The sequence below is a fragment of the Nicotiana tomentosiformis genome, chromosome 8, assembly GCF_000390325.3.
Source record: "Nicotiana tomentosiformis chromosome 8, ASM39032v3, whole genome shotgun sequence".
NCBI lineage: Eukaryota > Viridiplantae > Streptophyta > Magnoliopsida > Solanales > Solanaceae > Nicotiana > Nicotiana tomentosiformis.
Window position 1 is genome coordinate 56,626,919 of NC_090819.1, and position 20,308 is coordinate 56,647,226.

Genomic DNA, 20,308 nt, shown 5'->3' on the forward strand with positions numbered 1-20,308 from the left:
CGCACAAATTCCTGTTGTCTGTTAGAAGTTAGACATTTAGAACTCCCAACTAATGCCCCGCATAGCGCGTCGCCCCATGCGGTGCACCTGTGCAATTTGTACAGAGTGAAAATCCTATTTCGGCTAGGAGAATGGTTTCGTCTGGGCCCGACCCTCCTTGGTATAAATACATGGAAAAAATGTTATTTTCTGGACTTTTGACATACTTTAGACCGAAGGAAGCTAAGGAGGAGTTGGAGGAGCAAAAGCACAAGGATTTCATCATTCCTTCCTCACTCAAGACCCGAGTTTGGATCGAATTTATATTTTCCTATACTTTTATTATATTTGTGATGAATTGCTCCATATCTACGGAGTAGTTCTCTTTAGGGTTTGATCGATTTGGTGTATTGATGATTGTTTGTGGATTATAACTCTAGTTTTATGTATTGAAGCATTTTTGGATGATTTAATTGTAGCATCTATATTCACTTGTTCATGTAATCGAGAGAGGCATAACTTGTGATATCTTTTCATTATATAGATGGTTGAGTTCATTAATTCTTCTTAATAATCGAAAGAGGCTAGTTGGATCATTGATTAAACCTAGTTAGGAGGATAATCGAGAGAGGTTCTCCTAAAGACCACCCCACTACACATTCTTGCATATCTTCACGTGATTAAATTGGTTCATCCCGTGAGGTGGAGACTTAATCGAGAGAGGAGTTTTTGCTAAACGTGTGAATTAATAAATGAGTGAATTCGAGAGACTCACTTAAATATTAGAAGTAAATTATTTAGAGTTAGATCCCAAACAATTATCTTGCACCTATCCTATCAAAACCCTATCTTCTCCCATTGATAACCTTCTTTGCTTGTTCCTTGTTTCGATTGTCATTAGTCAATAGCTTTAGATTCTTAGTTAATTGTAGTTAGAAATCATATAAATATCAATTGTTGATCATCATGGATAGCACCCAAGCTAAAAACTTCAAAAATACTATTTAAATCCAATCCATATGGATACAATATTATACTATACTATATTTGATTAGAGAGCATAATTTAGATGTGTATTTCGAGCTCGTCACCAACCATGTAGGGTAATTGGTGACTCGCACCACATTTGCCTCTATCTGTTTATTGACCTCCTCTTTTATCCTCAAACTCAAATCTTGCTTGAACTTTCTAGGTTTTTGTTTAACTGGCGGTCTGGCAGGATCTGTAGGCAATCGATGCCAGACAATGTCGGTACTCAATCTAGGCATGTCATCATATGACCATGAGAACACGTCGATGTACTGTCGAAGGAGCTAGACCAGTTCTTCTTTCTGTTCTGCTTCTAGATGGATGTTGATTCTAGTTTCTTTTTTCGTCTTCTTCGCTTCCCAAGTTGATTACTTCTGTGTCTTCAAAGTTAAGCTTTTTTTGGCTCTCTAAGAGCTCTATCTCTTGCTGGAGATTATCAGGGGTCATAATTTCGTCGTACTCCTTGTAGTCTGGATCATTTTGCTCAAAGGTTTTGTTATATGTAATAATCGCTGAACACGGGTTTTAATCGGTTTGATTACTGAAATAAAAACTAAGTATAAATGAAGCGATAAATAAATTTGCAATGATTTTAAGAAAAGCAATTCTTTTTATTTCATCAAAAGGGGAGCGTCTAAGAATCCAACAAGGCAATTGAAAAAAGTACAGGCACAGTTTAGGCCTCAATTCACCGTGTGTTTTTTCAAAAGTTTTACAATTTCACACTACCGAGACTCTCGGCGAACAAGTGATGAGCTGGCGGTCAAATTCTATAAGTCTTCTCCTGGTTTGGCATCCCGAATGGTCGGTGTCTTGATATCAGCTTCATTGTGGCATTCCTCAATCATGGCTACGAACAGTCCTTCCATTCCATCTAAAATGTCGTCCTCTGGTGTTGAGCTCTGGCCTGATCCTTGGTCGATACTCGTACTTCATCATTTCTCTCATTGCCATCTTTGATCTGTATGGCGACTGCATACCCAAATTATGCTCAGTCTTCTCTATTTCCATGGTCTACATGATCTCAACCGCATAAAAGGCGACCCCATCCAACCCTTCAATGAAAGGAACTACATGTTCTAGATAAGCTGACCGACTCCATTCACCGTTAATTACAATCTCTTGGCAATCCCACTCGAACTTCATACATTGATGAAGGGTGGATGGAACTGCCCTTGCCATATGTATCCAGGGTCTTCCTAGCAACATATTGTATAAAGATGAAATGTCCATTACTTGAAACAGGATTCAGAACTCAACGGTTCCAATCTGCAGGGCTAAATAGATCTCTCCAATGTCGTCTTTCTGAGACCCATCAAAAGCTCTCACTCTCACATGGATTTCCTTCACTTCTTTCAAATGAATACCCAACTCTCGTAGAGTAGAGAGTGGGCAGATGTTCACTGCAAATTCCCCGTCAACGAGCACTCGAGACACCACTTTGTCCATGCATTTGTTACTGGGGGTACAACCTAGGTTGTGGAGTTTGTAGCGAATATGGTTGGAGTATTGTTTGCCTGACGGGTAATTAAAGGAAAGTAATCGGGGATCAAGTCTAGTGAAGGAAAACGTGGTGGTTATGGGAGCGTTGTCATGGCCAAATGTGTCAGTTTCTGAATATGTTGCACCTTCTCTCTTAGTGATTCCATTTCTTGTGCCATCTGAGAAACGTGCTTGTCGTTTTGAGTATCATACTTTTCTACCAGTTGCCCCAGGTTGTCGACTATCACCAAAGCATGTCCGATCGGGTCATCAGTCACATATATCTTCCCTTTTGATCTCAAGTTGTATGGTAGTTCAGCCAATTTTTCGAGTCAACACAAACCAACCTCTGCTTTTGGAGGAATAAATAATAAAGTAATGCGAGAAATAAAATAAGGGAATAGCAGAAGTCAGTTGCAGGTTTTTCATAGATATAAGCACACAAAGCAGTTAGTTCACGTATTCAAATAAATGCATTTCCTAATGTGCGAGGGACCTCTCTTGCCGCAAGTAGGCCTATGTCGCGAATTTTGACAAACAATCAGATTTTGACACATTTAGATCTAGAGTAAACTTTTTGTTTTCTGTTAATAATATTTGGATTATAACATGTGGGAGCAATGATTAAAACATTATTTTCCAACATCCATTAGATTGCATGGGCTCAATAGACTTGCCCTTAGGTACAGGATAAAGGGTGCTAGATGGGAAAATTAGGGGGGGGGGGGGGGTCCAACCAACTACTTGTATCCATCCCCGGAATCATCTCCACGTCCTCCTCTTCTGGGTCTTTCTCAAATTTTTCTTCTTCTTTATCGCTGTATTCGGGCTCTTCCTCAGGATCTTCTTCTGGTTATGTTTCAGATTCAATTTGTATATACTTGAGCACTCGATCATACTCCGGAGGTGGAAGGATATGATCAACTGACCTTGGGACTACTTGCCGACGCATGGAGGCAGTTACAAGATAATAGGGCAAGATCTCGTGATAGATTTGTAAGGCTGATGTTGCATCTTCTAGCCAAGCCACTCCTTCTTTGCTTGGCCGGGCCAGCTCATTCTCTTTATTGATCCAGACATAGTATTATGGGGTACACCATGAATTCTGACCCATCAGTATCATAATTAAGTCATCCCACACGTCTTGAAGTTTTCTCACCCTTGGGATCGGGATTTGCCCATTGTAGTCATCTTCATACGAAGCCATTATCGACCAGAGAGGTACATCCTTGATCAGGCCAAATTGCCTGAGAACCCGTAGAGGTGAATACGGCTGAATGCCTTCGAGTCCTATCAGCACTATAAAATACTTCCCGAGGGTCCTTAGGATCGCCCTGTCGCTCAACCATGAAAGCTTCCAGTTTATCCATTCTCCACTTAGGTGAGTCAACACTTCTCTCCATTCTTCCTTCCCGTGTGGTGAGACCTAGTGCCTCATTCTCTCATTATGACTCCTGATCATATTGTTAACACCCACAAAGTAGTCGACAGTGGCCTCTCTTTGAAAAAAGTGTTCAGTGGCCCATTTAAAGTAACAGGTTGTAGCCTTTGAAGAAATCATACCCTTGGGAACATGCAGATAGTGCTCTAAGAGTTTCCTCAAATATCATAGGTACCAAAGTGACTTGTAGATTGCCCTGAAATGTTGCCTAGACCACATGCAGTAAGTTGATGTTAATTCGCTGTCTCCTATGTGGGAAAACCTGTAACCCTAGCAATGCTAAAGAGAATGTTAAAGGTCGGACACTTTCCCAGGTTAACTGATCACATTAGAACTCCCACACGTACCACTTGTAGCTCTCTCAATGTTCAAGCCTGTGAAAAAATTGATCTAAGCTCACCCATCTGTCTTCTATGTTCCTCAGACTCCGGCTAGCCGCCAAACCTAAAGCGTAGAGAAACTTGTAGCCAGGCATGGTAGCTGGCAGTATCAGCTTCCTCCTAGTAAATGGCAGCTCTGTGAAGCTAATGACTTCTTCCAGCGTCGGCACCAACTCACTATCAACGAACTTGAAAACCACTTTGTTTCGATCCCAGAAGTCTATCAGGAACTGGCTAAGAACCTTATCGGCCTTGATGTTTAGTAAAACAGTCAGTGCTCCTAAGTGCGTCCTGATCTCGTCTCCATGGTCTCGGTGGATATTTTTCCACCATTGTTTTAGCTTATGCGGCGCTCCCATAACCATATTGATTTCAGGGATGTTCTAGTTGATTTTCATTCTGAAGAGGTGAATAAAGGGGTTTGATAAATGTATCTTTAGTGTCTCATCGGGATTAGTTCGTCTTTCCACAAAAATCATACCGTTGGGTGCATAACCCGTTGACATTAGGGTGGTTTTACTAATTGTGTGACGATACCAAGGACCGACTCACCTAAGATTTATGCAGTATGACCTATGTTTTCTAGAGTAGAGTATTTCCTAATTCTTGGAGTTGGACTGAATACTACGAGACGTTAAAGTCAGTTGACCTGACAAAGCCATTCTCTGAGACTAAAAGAATTTTGAAAGATGGTTCGAGGGGTGTAAAAGACAACCCTCGCATGCCATTGTATGTGATATTGTACGGACAAGACTCAGTAGGAAAGAGGGTTATGACAGTATATATAAAGCGGTGAAAGATAGTAGGATAACATAATAACATTAAAGCAGGCAAATAAATGTATTCTGAACAAGTAAGCACATGTAAGCACATATTTGCAAATAATTAAGCACAGTTAAAGTAAGCATATAAACAAACATTCCTAAATTTAAGGTCTAGTCTAAGTTTGCTAAGGTCAAAACCTAAGTGTAATCCCCAGTAGAGTCGCCATGTTGTTGAACCCTATTTTGCATGAGTCAAAACAAGATTCAACTAGTGGTTTCCCTGTTGATGATGAAAGAGAGACGCCACCTAATATTTAAAGGTATACTAGGGTACCTATTCAATTTTTTCAATTATTATCCTATTAGTCATTTAACTAGTGAGATTTGGGTAAGGGTTCTTATTCTTCTAAGGGGAAGGTGTTAAGAACCCCCTAGAATCTACCTAAGGTAGCTCCATAGAACTTTGACTAGGTTTAGGGAATTAAACGTCTGTATTCTACTTAGTTAGTTCTTAAAGTATATGGCTTACCCTATGTCGTGTTTCAAAATTTATCATTTTAAAAGATAGGATAGTATATGCATTTTGAAAAGAGTATAGATGTCATAAAGTCTAAAATGCTTATAGCTATATGAAGGAATTTTAGAAAGTATTTCCATGATGTTTGTGTTTGTAAAATTTGTAAATAGTGGGTAAGTTTGAAATGCTTTCCCTTTGAAAAAAGAATGGCTTTTTGTATAACATTTAACATAGTAAGGATTTTTCAAAGAATGGGTTGAGGTATATCTTGAAAACTCATCTCCAAATTTAACATCCAAGTTTTAGAAGAAATCGTTTGAAGTTCTCTGACCGCGACTATTTCTCATTTTAGTTTGTAGAAAACTGCCCTTGAAATCATTTTCCGATTTTGGCTTTTAAAAGAAAGAGAGTAGCTTGACTTTTCAAATCTATTTTAATCTTCAGGGAGCTTCATGAAAAAATAGTTAGTATGAGTGAAAAACTATATAGTAAAGTAACTAAGCATGCGAGGTTATTTAACTAATATAAAAGATAGTACTTCATTTTAGTTTTACCTATGATTTTAGTTTGCCTATGTTTCTAAAGTAATTCAAAGAGATAAAAAGAAAAGGATTCACTCAAATATTATCAGTGTTATATACACATAGAAGCAACATCATATTTATGTAAAAATAATAAAAGAAAGAGAATTGGACTCATGGTTTAGGCCTGAAGGAAGTTAGACACAACGGACAATGAACAAGCGGCAGCAACTTCCATGACTTCATACTCAAGGGCTAGAACTTGGGCCTGCGTCCTTGAGAATTCAGCAGACCCAGTTCAGTTACATATACAAAAGATAAATACAGACATTAGTGACAAGGCCCAACATAGAATTTAAATACAAATAAGATAAACATAAGGCCCAAATGAAACTTAACAAGTACTGGCGATTAAGAATGCAATAGCATTAATGTAATGTCAAAAGAGTAAAGTGGTTTACAATGAGGCTTTTATTTTATTTTGCACTAAACCTAAAGAGATTAATAAATATCAATGATTAAAGTCTTAAGGTAAAATTCCATTCATGGCCAAGATACCCTTTGGATCCCTGGCACTTCAGAGTTCATAAAGGTATCAGGGACCCCGAGCAATACTTGTGTCAGAGAAGGCATCTCAAGCACGAACTAAATCTTACTCCTAAATACCCTTAACCACTCACACTTACTCTTACCTATAAGTTTAAGTTCTAATGAGGCACTCACTGTAATTTCAAAGCAGTAATAATAATACAAAGGTATATACACTTCCCACAGAAACTATGTAGGTTAATACTATGAATATGAGACAACAGGTAACATCATGGAGATCATAATCCAAACACAAGTGCATAATACATTGTTAATACTTTCAACATGTTCAAGGATACTTAGAGGAAATGATTGCAGATGCACACAGAGAAAGAGCCCACCAGCAAATCATTTTAGAAGTTCATATACTAAACTATGTGATTCAGAGAAGACATATATATGTCAACCTTTATTGGTTCCACTAATCAATTCAAGTTTGCAGGAATCATTAGTTTATCAAACTATTTTCAAAATTACTAAGGATTCACACACAGAGGTCAAGTCCTAACTTCTTACAAGGTATATGAGTTAACAGCCCATTTCAGAATCTCTAAAGAGTATTAACAAAGATGTTTAAGAAAATAAATTAATCCTCATTTAGGTAGATGGCATGATCCTTAAAGAATCTTACATTTACACTAGGTTTATTAGGAATTAATGCACATTATTATACTCAAATAGGGTAGATAAATATCACAGAGTTTCTCCTAAGCCTATAGGTGAATTACACTTAACCTATATAAATATAGCAAGGTTCAGTGATAATGGAGGCACAAGCATGAGCATGAAGAACAAGTAGAAGTCTATTTTAAAATAAGGATGAGTACAGAACTCTCAAGAGATGGTATTAAAATACACACATGTGGCATTCTTTCCAAATTGCAACATTACAAACATGGTTGAGTATCAAATAGTGTGGGATCAGACTAACAGTGTCATTATAGAAGTTAAAGACAATGAAAGTTTTGCATTAAGTGAGCATGGTTCAGTTACAAGTTAAGTGTGTTAGTCTAACATGATGAAGTTTAGAACTACCAACTCAACATATGATACTTAACTATAACAGATGTAACTTCAGTCAAATTTTTGGGCATAGCTTAAGCTGGTGGATAGCAACAAACAAAACTAACTGCAGAGAATCATTAGAACTTAGTCTAGTTACTTGAAAGCATTATTTCATATAATGAGAAGTGCAGATGTGATCAAACAATTATGAGAGCTGACAGAAAACCTTTACACTGGTCTTTCAAGAGTTATAAAATCACAGAAAATACATTAGGAAAGAAGACAACTCAAGCATCATAAGTTATTATACTTAAACTAAAGTGACAACTCTAGACTTAACCTTAGTTGTTCATATCGATTTTAGTTTTGTTTTATCAAACAAATAGCCTTAAATGCATGATACAAATCAACAAGTAACCTTAGATAAAGATCAGTAGAGCAAACATGAGAACCAAAGTAAGATTATCAGTAAAATCTGAAGTCAACGCAACTATAAAGAACCATCAAGGTTCTTTGTTAATCACACTTAGATTATTCAACAGTACATATTCATCATGATTACAAAAGTAGCCTATTAGTATTGGTTTAATTTCAAGTTATTAAGAAAAATAATACCAAAGCAATAGTGGTCTATTATGAAATAATAATAGCACATTACGAGCAGAGATAATCAATTATAGACTAATAACAACACTTCATAAGCAGAATTAATTAGCAAAAGATAACAGAATAGGCATGATTTTAACTAAATAATTAAAAGAGAGGAAGAGTCAAGGCTCACTAACCTTCCTTTGAGTAGCAAACTAAACAGAGATTTTGCTCAGCCGTCTAGGAACCAAAAATTCAAACTTCGAACACCGGAAAAGATAAGAGAAAACAAGAAATCAGTGAAGAACCTAAAGCTTTTTGTTTGAAGTAATTCTTACTGTTGTTTGTTATGTTTCATTTATTTTCTGTGTGTGTTAGGTATGAACATTTAAGGCCGTATTTATAGTGGCATTCAATGCCTTAGGGTTTCAACAGATTCAAAATGGTAGTGAAAGATGACGATGAGTTGATGATGCAAGCAAAATCAAGTAAAATCAGAGAAGATAGAGGGAAAAACCAGTCTAGGGTTTGGATTTTGGCATTTGAATTTTATCGGCAAAAGTGGAAAAGGATTGGCTAGATTCGCGGCTTCAGGAGGCAAAAGGGATGAATTCATGGTTGATTTGTTGACCTTGCACAGATTTGTGCAAGGTCTTGTGATTGATGGAGGCTGGGAAACATCGAGCAAAAGGGGAAACGGGGGCGGTGGGTCTGGTGGAAAATTATTAGGGTTAGTGGTTGCTTTTTGAGTTAAAAACGGGAGATCGAACGTGAGTCATTGGATCGTTTGATCAACGACTCCGATTTTTGGTGACTTAAAGTTGGTAAAAGGTTTAATTTTGGGGAAAACGATGGTCGTTGGATTCTTCTAATCTAACGGTCATGATGAAATCTAGTAAGAGTTAAAAATAAAGAGAACAGGGAGATTAATTTTGGGTTGTTGATCAGATGGATCAATGGTTCAGATGTGTTTGTGTTTCTTGTGTAAGTGGGATTAGAGAGCTATGTGGCGAGTTTTGATTGGTTCACATGGGTTGGGGCGGATTGACAAAGTGGAAAGAGAGGGGGTGTTTGGGTTGGGTATTGGGCTAATTTTAATTTAAGAAGTAGCCATTTCACCTTTGATTATGCAATTGCAATTGTAGCCATTTTAGATTTTAACCTTTTAAAATTAATTTAAATAAACTTAATTAATTTTAATAAAATATAATACAATTATAATCATCAAATACTATTAATTAATATAATTAATTAATTATCAAAATATCTTACTTTCCAATTTATGACACTAACTTCGGATTATTTTGAAGTAGCATGCTAATTTACTAAAATTAAGGAATAACTTTGAAATTAATTATAAGACATATGTAATGAATATAAAGGTTATTTTAATCGTCTAAAAATAGTAAAAGAAATATATTTTATAATTATACAATACTAAATTATTGACTTAACATTATTAATTAATTAATTTATATAAAAAATAGGTATTATTGATTAAAAAATATTTTCAACACATTTATTATAAATCATTAAGTATAAGTAAATTAATTTTAAAAAGGAGGGTCAAAATTGATCGTAAACACATATAATCATCGAACTAATCAAAGATACGCGTGATTGAAGAATCATATTAGATATCACAGTGTGCTATAAGATCATGACCATCTATCGTAATTCTTCTAGATATTAAAATTCATAAATCAGATTAAAGAATGAATAGAGTAAAGAAAGTTGAACTCAATTTTTTTGTCACTTTCTTCTTTATATATCACTTTTAAGTAGACTTTGCCTTCGTGAATATCACTTTATTTCCTCAAAACAAACTATGAGAAAGAAGGATAAGGATGATCCTTTGGATCAATGTAACAACATTGGCAAAAACGAAATCCTTTCATCCAAATCTGGTATTTTTTTGGTCTACATCTGTTAAAACGCCATGAAATTTCTCGATTTAGACATACTTTACCGGTAAGAGCTCTTAATGAATGAGCAATGGGTTTGATTCTAACTATTCAAAGCAGAGAAAATATAATATTATATAGCCTATAGCTATAGGGCTAGGCTCCGCTCCTCGCTCGAGCTACCAGCTTTCTTAGATTTCATTCTTGTTGACTAATCCGAGTCCCTGAGAGCTTAGACGTCAGCGGGGAAGAACTCCGAAAGAATTTCATCGGCTCCTTCTCTCTTGCCCTCTTGATGGTATCCTTGAACCGTTGATAGACACATTGATTTCCTTCTCATCTCGTCTCATTTTTCGTTGTTTTTCCTTATATATTGCAGTGTTGTGTATTCCACCATAATTAGACCATATATGATGTTGTCACGATCCCGAAATCACACTTTAAGGATGAGATCAAATAGAATGAAGCAACTTAACTATTACATAAAAGCTGAAAAATGACATAACATAGCCGTAAAGTGAATACAACAATCATACATTCCAAAACCCGATAATACTGAGTCATATTGTCACGACCCAAAATCCAACTAGTCGTGATGGCACCTAACCCAACTCGCTAGGTAAGCCAATAACCAACTATCCAATTTAATGAGATTTATTAAGAGAAGAAATGATAATACAACTGCTTTTATACAAGAATTCCCCAAGGAATGGTAGTACAAATCATGGGCGTCTAAGATTAAGATTTCTTTACAAAACTGAATTGAAATAATCACAACATTTGTTTGAAATGTAAATGAACAGAATTGGAATCTAATGCTACCAAGGACTAGTGATAGCCATAACTGGAACGCAGGTACATCTTCTGATCAAGCTCCCGCCGCACGCAACAACATCAACATCCAACATCTGCACGCAAGATGCAGAAGTGTAGTATGAGTACAACCGACCCCATGTACTCAATAAGAAACAAACCTAACCTTAGGTTGAAAGTAGTGACGAGCTGGGACAAGGATCAAAGTACAACTCTAATAACCAGCAACAGTTCATAATAATATAATAAAAGGATACATGAAAATAATTCCGGGGTAAGATGCTTAACTGGTTCACAGTTATAGAAAAATAGACATGCTTTTCAAGTTTAACAGTAAATCCCAGATCTTTCACCGAAAACCCCCAAAGCATATGAGTAAGTTTGAAAACTGTGAGTTGTCCAAAAACCTTTCAACAATAAATAAGATGTTCCATTTTCAGATAGCATGAGAAAAGTATATCTCTATGCCTACATGTCAATATACAGGTAAAATCATGAATGTCACCAAAATCGGGTAGCAGAAGGAAATGCATCTCTATGCATGTATCTCAAGTACGCACGTCAAATGCAATGCATCTCAGTGATGAACCCATGTACTCACACTCACAGAGTACTCAATCTCACTGTCTCGTATTCCCTCTCACCATGCTCAATACTCAGCACACTCAGTCACTCAACACTGTACAATACCTGTTGCAGCGTGCAGTCCGATCTACATACATATATATATATATATATATATATATATATATATATATATATATATGAGCCATAAAGCTTATTGCGGCATGCAACCCAATCCACATATATATATATATAGCCATAAAGCTCATTACGGCGTGCAACCTGATCCATATATATATAGCCATAAGGCTCGTTGTGACGTGCAACCCGATCCACACATATATATATAGCCATAGGGCTCGTTGCAGTGTGCAACCGGATCCACATATATAAATATCCATAGGGCTCGTTGCGGCGTGCAACCCGATCCACATATATAAATAGCCATAAGACTTGTTGCGGTGTGCAACCCGATCCCCCTCCCCCCCACACACACACACACACACACCCATATATATATATATATATATATATATATATATATATATATATATATATATATATATATATATGTATGTATGTATATCATAGCACGGCACTCAGGCCCCAACTCAGTCACTAATCTTTCTAGTCTTACGGGCTCACAACGCTCATACTAAGCAGCCATAATCAATGATACGAGATGTGACAATATACAATAATAGAGATTGAGATATGATATGAAATGATGAATGCGACTGAGTACATAACGACAATTAAGCAAATAACTCAACAGCAAAGAATGACCATTGTGGGTCCCAATAGTGCTAGCATATAGCCTAAATATGATTTCTAGCATAAATTACAGCTCAAGTTCTCTAACACATAGTGTACAGTAAAAATGTTTAGATAAGATGGCTACACAGTTCCATGGAATCGACTAAATCATAATTCACACGGTGCACGCCCACACGTCCCTCACCTAGCATGTGTGTCACCTCAACATGAATCACATAACATGTAATTCGGGGTTTCATACCCTCAGCACCAAGTTTAGAAGTTGTACTTACCTCAAACCGTGCAAATCTCTACTCCAACACGCCATTGCCTCGCGAAACAGCCTCCGAATGCCTCGAATCTAGCCACAAACAATTCGATACAATCAACACGAGTTAAAGGAATCAATTCCATTCGAAAATACTAAGTCTTTTATCAAAAGTCAAAAGTCAACTCAAAAGTCAACCCTCGGGCCCACGTCTCGAAATTTGGTAAAAGTCACAAAATCCGAACACTCATTCAACCACGAGTCCAACCATACCAAAATTAGTCAAATCCGATCACAACTCGACCTTTAAATCCACAAATTATAGTTTATGAAGTTTCTATAATTTTTCCCAAATTTTCATCTCAAAATATTATTTAAATGATGAAAACAATGATATATTCATGTATATTAACCAAATCCGAATTGGAATCACTTACGCCGATGAATTTCTTGAAAACCCCACGAAACATCACCATAAACCGAGCTCCCAAAGTGCAAGTGTGAAATAATACTCTAACCCTCGTTTATATAGCAGAAAATCTGACCTCCCATTGTGCTGACCGCACATTCCAGGTTCCGCGGCCGAAATCCAAATTGGGCGGTCGCACTTCAGCAGTGAGTGCACCACCATAACTTTATGTAAGAATTTCCAAATGCTAAATGGTTTAACTTTCTGAAAACTAGACTCAAAGGACTACAACTTTTATTTTTGGATCATCTCCAAATTCTTTGTAGATTAAAATATATAAACTTCCGAAGTCAGACCATCAACCTGCAGATTCTCCTTTCTGCGGCCGTAATAGGATTTCTGCAGTCTGCACATTTCCTCTGTGGTTTGCACATGAGGCTTTGCCTCAGCACTCCAAAATGTTCCCTCCGCACTTTACTCGCTCCAGAACATTATCAAAGTGCTGAAATGCCCAAACTTGTTCAAAACTCACCCGAAACACACACGGTGTCACCGGAACCCTATCCAAGCATACCAATAAGTCCTAAAACACACTATGAACTTACTCGAAACCTCAAATCACACATAACAACATCAAAACGATGAATCACACCTCAAATCGAACTTAAATGAACTTTCAACTTCCAAAATTTGCGCTGAACATATCAATCAACTCGGAATGAACTCAAATTTTGCACACAAGTCCCAAATGGCATAACAAAGTTGTTCCAATTTTCGGAACCACAATCTGAATCTAATATCATCAAACTCAACTCTCGATCAAACTTATAAACTTTCCAAACCTTCAAATTTCCAACTTTCGCCAATTAGTTCTGAAACCTTCTAGAAACATCCAAATGCAAATCCGGGCATACATCCGAATCCAAATCACCATTCGGACCTAACGAAACCATCAAAACTCCGTTTCGGGGTCAAATTCACAAAAGTCAAACTTGGTCAACTCTTCCAACTTAAAGCTTCAACAAGGAGATTCATTCTTCCAAATCAATTTCGAATAACCTGAAAACTAAAACCGACAATTCACACAAGTCATAATATATCATACGGAGCTACTCGCGCTCCCAAACTATCGATCAAAGTTCAAATGCTCAAAACGACCGGTCGGGTCATTACACATAAGCTCTACAGAGAGTACACAAGAAATCTCAATATACAACACTATATGGAATAAAATAAATAGTAGTAAGGAAACAATAGAAGGCGACTCTGAGGCCTACGAGCGGAACAACGGGTATACCTTGAAGTCTCCATAACTCTGGCTCGACTCTCCAGTGACCAGCACGATCTGAGGTACCTGGATCTGCACAAAAGAAATATGTAGAAGCCTAGTATGAGTATACCATAATCGGTACCCAGTAAGTATCAAGACTAACCTCGGTGGAGTAGTGACGAGGTTCAAGTCAAGACACCTACTAGTCAAAATAACCTGCGCAACATATCAACATAAAGCGGGTACCGGAAAGCATAACCGTTTAAATATTAACCATCTTGAAGAATATGTAACAACAACTCAATGTAGAATAATTCGCCTTTGCCAACATGATATCAATGGGATCGGGGCACGTAATAACATATCAAATTCCATCAACAACTCATAAAACTCAAGGGAAAGTCATTTAATGAAAAAAAGAATTTGATCAAAACATCCACCCTCATTTCCAACACATAAATAATAACAAGAATCACCCCCGATATATCTCATAACAATCCCCGGCAAGCCACCCTTATGTCTTCGCTTGCACATTAACAATGGAGCGTTACCGTTTTGTCATCGCATGCACATAAATAGCCATCCTTATCTCGCTGCATTCACATTAAGTGTGGAATGCCACCATTATGTCGCCGCGTGCGCATCTCATTCACAACACAACAATAAACCCGCAACAACATATACCAAAGTGCCACAATGTCACCAAAACAATAATAACAAAGTCACAATAAGATATAGCCTACGGCTCAACAACAATATATACAAAAATCATAATAATAACATAAGAGTACGAGGAGTGAACAACAAAAAAATATATTTCATATAACAAACAACCCTAATTTAAGGCATATTAATAGTCTAAGGTCTAACCCGGTCAATTACCATACATACACATATGTACATACTCATCACCTTATGTACACGTTATTTCACATAGCACAAATAATATAAATTAGACCAAATCCTAAAGGAAATTCCCGACACAAAGTTAGGCAAGATACATACTTCAAACAAGCTAAGTCAATACTCTAAGAAGTCTGTAATGACCCGGCCGGTCATTTTGAGTGTTGTAGCTCTGCTCCCTATTTATTGCTTATTTTATGCTCAATTGTTGTTATATAACTTGTTGGGGTAGCTGGTTTGGTTTCGAGGATATTTCTGAATGAATTGGGACACTTAGTCCTAAGTTTGGAAGCTTAAGTTGAAAGAGTTAACCGGATGTTAACTTATGTGTAAATGACTCCGGAATAAAGTTTTGATGGTTCCGATAGTTTCGTATGGTTATTTTAGACTTAGGAGTGTATCCGGATATTGATTTGGAGGTCCATAAGTGATTTTGACTTAAAATGGTGAAAGTTCAAAATTAGAAGTTTGGAGAGTTGAGAAGTTTGATCGAGAGTTGACTTTGTGGTTACCAGGCTCAGATTTTGGTTTCGAAAGTTGGAATATGTCTGTTATGTCAATTATGACTTGTGTGCAAAATTTGAGGTTAATCGGAGTTGATTTGATAGGTTTCGGCATCGATCGTAGAAGTTGGAATTCATTAGTTTTCATTAGGCTTGAATTGGGGTGTGATTCGTGTTTTTGATATTATTTGATGTGATTTGAGGCCTCGACTAAGTTCGTATTGTATTTTATAAACTGTTGATATGTTTGGACGGGGTCCCGGAGGCCTCGGGAATGATTCGAATGGGAATCAGATTGGAATTTAGACTTAGGAGGATTTTGTTACTGCTGATGTCTGGTGCCATCGCACCTGCAGAGGTTTAGTCACAGGTGCGTGACAGCAGAAGCGAAGAAGTGGTCGCAGAAGCGGTCTGGGAAGAGTTGGGTAGTGGTCGCAGGTGCAAAGAGGTGATCCGCAGAAGCGGAGTCGCACCTGCAGAAAGGAGGTCGCAGAAGCGGATTGTGGGGGAGAAGCTGGGATGCCCAGGTGTTCCGCAGAAGCAAAACTGGGGGCGTAGATACAGAGCTTGGGAACTTAAGTGAATTTTGCAGAAGCAGAGTTTTCATCACAAAAGCGATTCTGCAGATGCGGATTTTGGGCCATAGAAGCGAAAGGCCTGGGCAGTGTTTAAAATTAAACGGTTCCGAGATTTTTATCATTTTTAACTTTGCAAGCTCGGTTGGAGGCTATTTTTGAGAGGGGTTTCACGTGATTTCTTGAGGTAAGCCGCTTTTGATCATTTTTATTCAATAATATTGATTACCCTTTGAATTTCCCACCTATTTTATGTGTTTTTAAGGTGGAATTTTGGGAGTTTTGGACTAGGGATTGGAGAGTAAGAATTGGGGATTTGAGTGGCGAATTGGTGTTGGTTTTGAGTAATTTTGCTATGGTTGGACTCGTGGTTGAATGGGTGTTCGAATTTTTTAACCTTTGTTGGATTCCGAGACGTGAGCCCTGGGTTGACATTTTGAGTTGACTTTTTGACTTTTGATTGAGAACTTAGTATTTTCATATGGAATTGATTCCTATAGCTTGTGTTGATTGTATAGAGTTGTTTGTGTCTATACTCGAGTGTTCGGAGGACGATTCGCGAGGAAATAGCTTATTGGAGTATAGATTTGCAAGTTTTGAGGTAAGTAACACTTCTAATCTTGGTTCTGATGGTATGAATTCCTGAATTACGTATTATGTGATTGGTGTGGAGGTGACGCATATGCTAGGTGATGGTCGTGTGGGTATGCACCATAGCAATTGTGGCTCAATCGATTCCATGGAGCTGTGTAGTCAAATAATCTTGTCATTATCCATCTATTCTCCATGTGTTAGAGAAACTGAGTTGTGACTCATGTTAGAAATCATGCTTAGACTATATGCTGGTATTGTTGAGACACACAGAGGTCATGTTGCTATTAAATTACTTGCTTAATTTGAAATCACGTGCTCAGTCAAACCTATCATTTGCATATAATATCTGAGTCTTTGTTGTTATTTATTGATACATCATATCATCATTGTTTAGGCTGATTACCATGATACTTCTGAGCCCGGGAGATTGGAGAGATTGATGACTGAGTGAGGCCAAGGGCTTGATTATGAGGATATTTATGGGATAGGGTTGCACACCGCAGTAGGCTTTATTAATTCATGCCATGATTGGCTTATTTTAGCGCTTGGACAGGATCTGTCTCTCCGGAGTATGACTTACCAATAGTGAGCGCAGGTACCTACTGAGTGCGAATGCAAGTGCCGAGAGTGAGTGCCGAGCGATTAGGAGGATTGAGTGACTGTGAGGACTGAGTGACTAAGAGGAATGCGTGACTGTGAGGATTGAGTGAATGGGAGGACTGAGTACACTGATACTCCGAGAGTATGGATATGATTTGATTCTATCATGGAGTTGTATTATAGTTGGCATGTATAATCGACATGTAGAGAAAGAGATGTATCATTCCTCATTTCAGTCACACTTGGCATATTTTATCTGTTTTGAGCTTAAACTATCACGACCCAAACCGATGGGCCATGACAAGTGCCCGAGCCAACCTATCGAACACCCTTAATTATACGTCTAAGATAAAACATGAAATAAGTGTAGGTCATGCATAACGCCTGGCAGTAAACTACTGAATCATATGAATAACGTACGCGAGAAAACGTGCCCAAAAGACATATGTACGTATATATACGGAATACAGTAGAGCGAGCCGACAAGGCCACATCCTATCCAGCTATACATGACTGAATAAAAAGACGGTACTGGGTCCCTTTATACCCATATATGTTTACAAATATATCGTACCAAAACTAAAAAGCAGCTCCAAATCAAATGGAGCACACCAACTCTCACTGAGCAAGGATTTTAAGAGAGGGGCCGTCGGCCTGTCTACCAGCACCTGTAGGTATGAAACGCAGGCCCCAAGAAATAGGGGCATCAATACCAATAATGTACCGAACATGTAAGGCATAGAAAGTAGTATGTAAAAGACATAAAAGAAACATGGTGTAAAGGATTCAACTTGTGAGTCTAAATAGCTTTGTGAATCATGAAACATTTAGAATGTCATGCACATGTGTATAAATTTCATATCATGCATAGGTATATGCGTACATAACATCATCAAGCCTCTGAGTGCACCCCATCATATCATCTCGGCCTCTGTGGGCGAAATCATTAACATATACCAACTGATCAGGTGGTGTTGCGTATATAACGTCGTAACCTTTTCCCATAGCCCATATACATATAATATACGCGTATATAATGCCATTTGGTCATAGGTCAGTGTATATGTATAAATCAATGCAATCCATAATGAAGTAAGTCAATAAGATCTCTCGGAATGTCATAAGATCAATATGCCTTTGGATAAACTTTATCAACTTACGCATTTTCTGAGACCCATGAACAGACCATATCATAATAGGACACATGGGGAATCAAGAATATAGGCACCCCTAGTACTTCTATGAATAGAGTCATTTATGAAAGTTGCGCATTTGCTCGTTTCGTTTGTATCATCTGAATCATGCCAAAGGAAAGAAGGGATAACCTTAACATACCTCGTAAGCTTTGTAGCAACCCTATTCCGTAGCTTGATTAGCATCTTGACCTTATATAATCTAGGACCGTCCCGCTCTACCCCGAGCTTATAGGAATCAAACAAACACTAGAAATATCTTTGGTGTTCTTGAGATTAATTTGGGAAGTAAAGTTGCTACACAATTATGGAAATATACTTGCTGCCAATGCTTGGTTCCCTCCCAAATAATTGCTCCCAACGTGATCAATATTTTTGCCGCCAACAATGGAGTTATTTTCAAATGAATTATTTCCACAATGGGAGTATATTGTTGCCTAGTATTATCTAAGTAAGTTGTTGTCTTTCATGCAATGTTGCTACCTATATTATCTATATATGATTCTCCATGTGTGGATAATTTAGATAAAGACACATGGGTTTATACTTACACTAGGAACCTACTAAAATTAGACACTCATTCCATAAATTCACCTTCTTTGTGCACGTACCCACCCCTTTATTCCACCTAATCTTTTTCTAGTTCTACTACTAGCAATATTTATCCTTCACTAATAATAATAAAGGTCATCCCCCTTGTGGGACCTACAAGGGCATGTTGTCTCCTTAACATTATCCAAACACTTTATCTAATACTCCATATAATTAATGAAATACATAATTAATTTCTAAATCTCATTTCACTTAAATACTAATAACTTTTAATATTCTTTATATACCTTACTATCATGATCACGTGGTATATTGTATAGCACAAGTTTATAAATACGGTGTATTATAGCTTGGACCGTATTTTATCTCAAAATGTCAAACTTCGATAAAACTCATTTTCTTCGATTCGTTTACCCTCTAACCATCACGGTACTTACTTATCACCTGTTATAAATAGGATAAATACTTATATCTTAAAAAATAATCTCATTCCCGAGCTTACATTGATTAACTTACGACGAAACTTTAACGTACGAAAATGATGGATGTAACATCCTTCCCCCCTTAGAAATATTCGTCGTCGAATGTTTAAACTCCCCGAAATCTATATAAATTTTGGCAGAGTCTCCTCCGTAACCGTACTACTACCAACCTTTCACGTAGCAAACCCAATAATACATTTCCACATAAGTCCACAATCATCAATAATGACAATGGCCTCACACGACCAATGACGGTAACTAACACAAGAATCCATACATGCACCTAAAGGCTGTGATGTCTCAGTCTGATCGTTATTTGGAAGAGGAAATAAGTAAGGATACCTAGACTTCATTTCTTCTTCAGCTTCCCAAGTCATCTCTTCCACATTATTGTTTCTCCAAAGTACTTTAACTGAAGCTACGTCCTTAGTTCTCGATCTCTGAACCTGTCAATCTAGTATAGCAACTGGCACGACTCTAGAATGATCTCCTATACACTTACGGAGTATATACACATGAAAGATTGGATGTACAGACTCCAAGTTAGAAGGAAAGTCTAACTCATACACTACCTGGCCTACTCTGCATATGATATTATAAGGTCCAATGTACCGAGGGATAAGTTTGC

At 37.4% G+C, this 20,308-nt stretch overlaps 1 protein-coding gene across 1 annotated transcript in view; it reads right to left on the minus strand.

Annotated features, from left to right (window-relative positions):
* The window catches only part of LOC104118235 (uncharacterized), a 33,158-nt gene extending 24,111 nt beyond the window's left edge, over nt 1-9,047 (minus strand). The window contains exons 1-2 of the transcript XR_011410347.1: nt 8,812-9,047; nt 8,492-8,554 (exon numbers count right to left, since the gene is read on the minus strand). The gene's annotated coding sequence lies outside the window, so the exon portion shown is untranslated. The remainder of the gene's footprint in view (nt 1-8,491; nt 8,555-8,811) is intronic.
* Between the last annotated feature and the right edge of the window lie 11,261 nt (nt 9,048-20,308).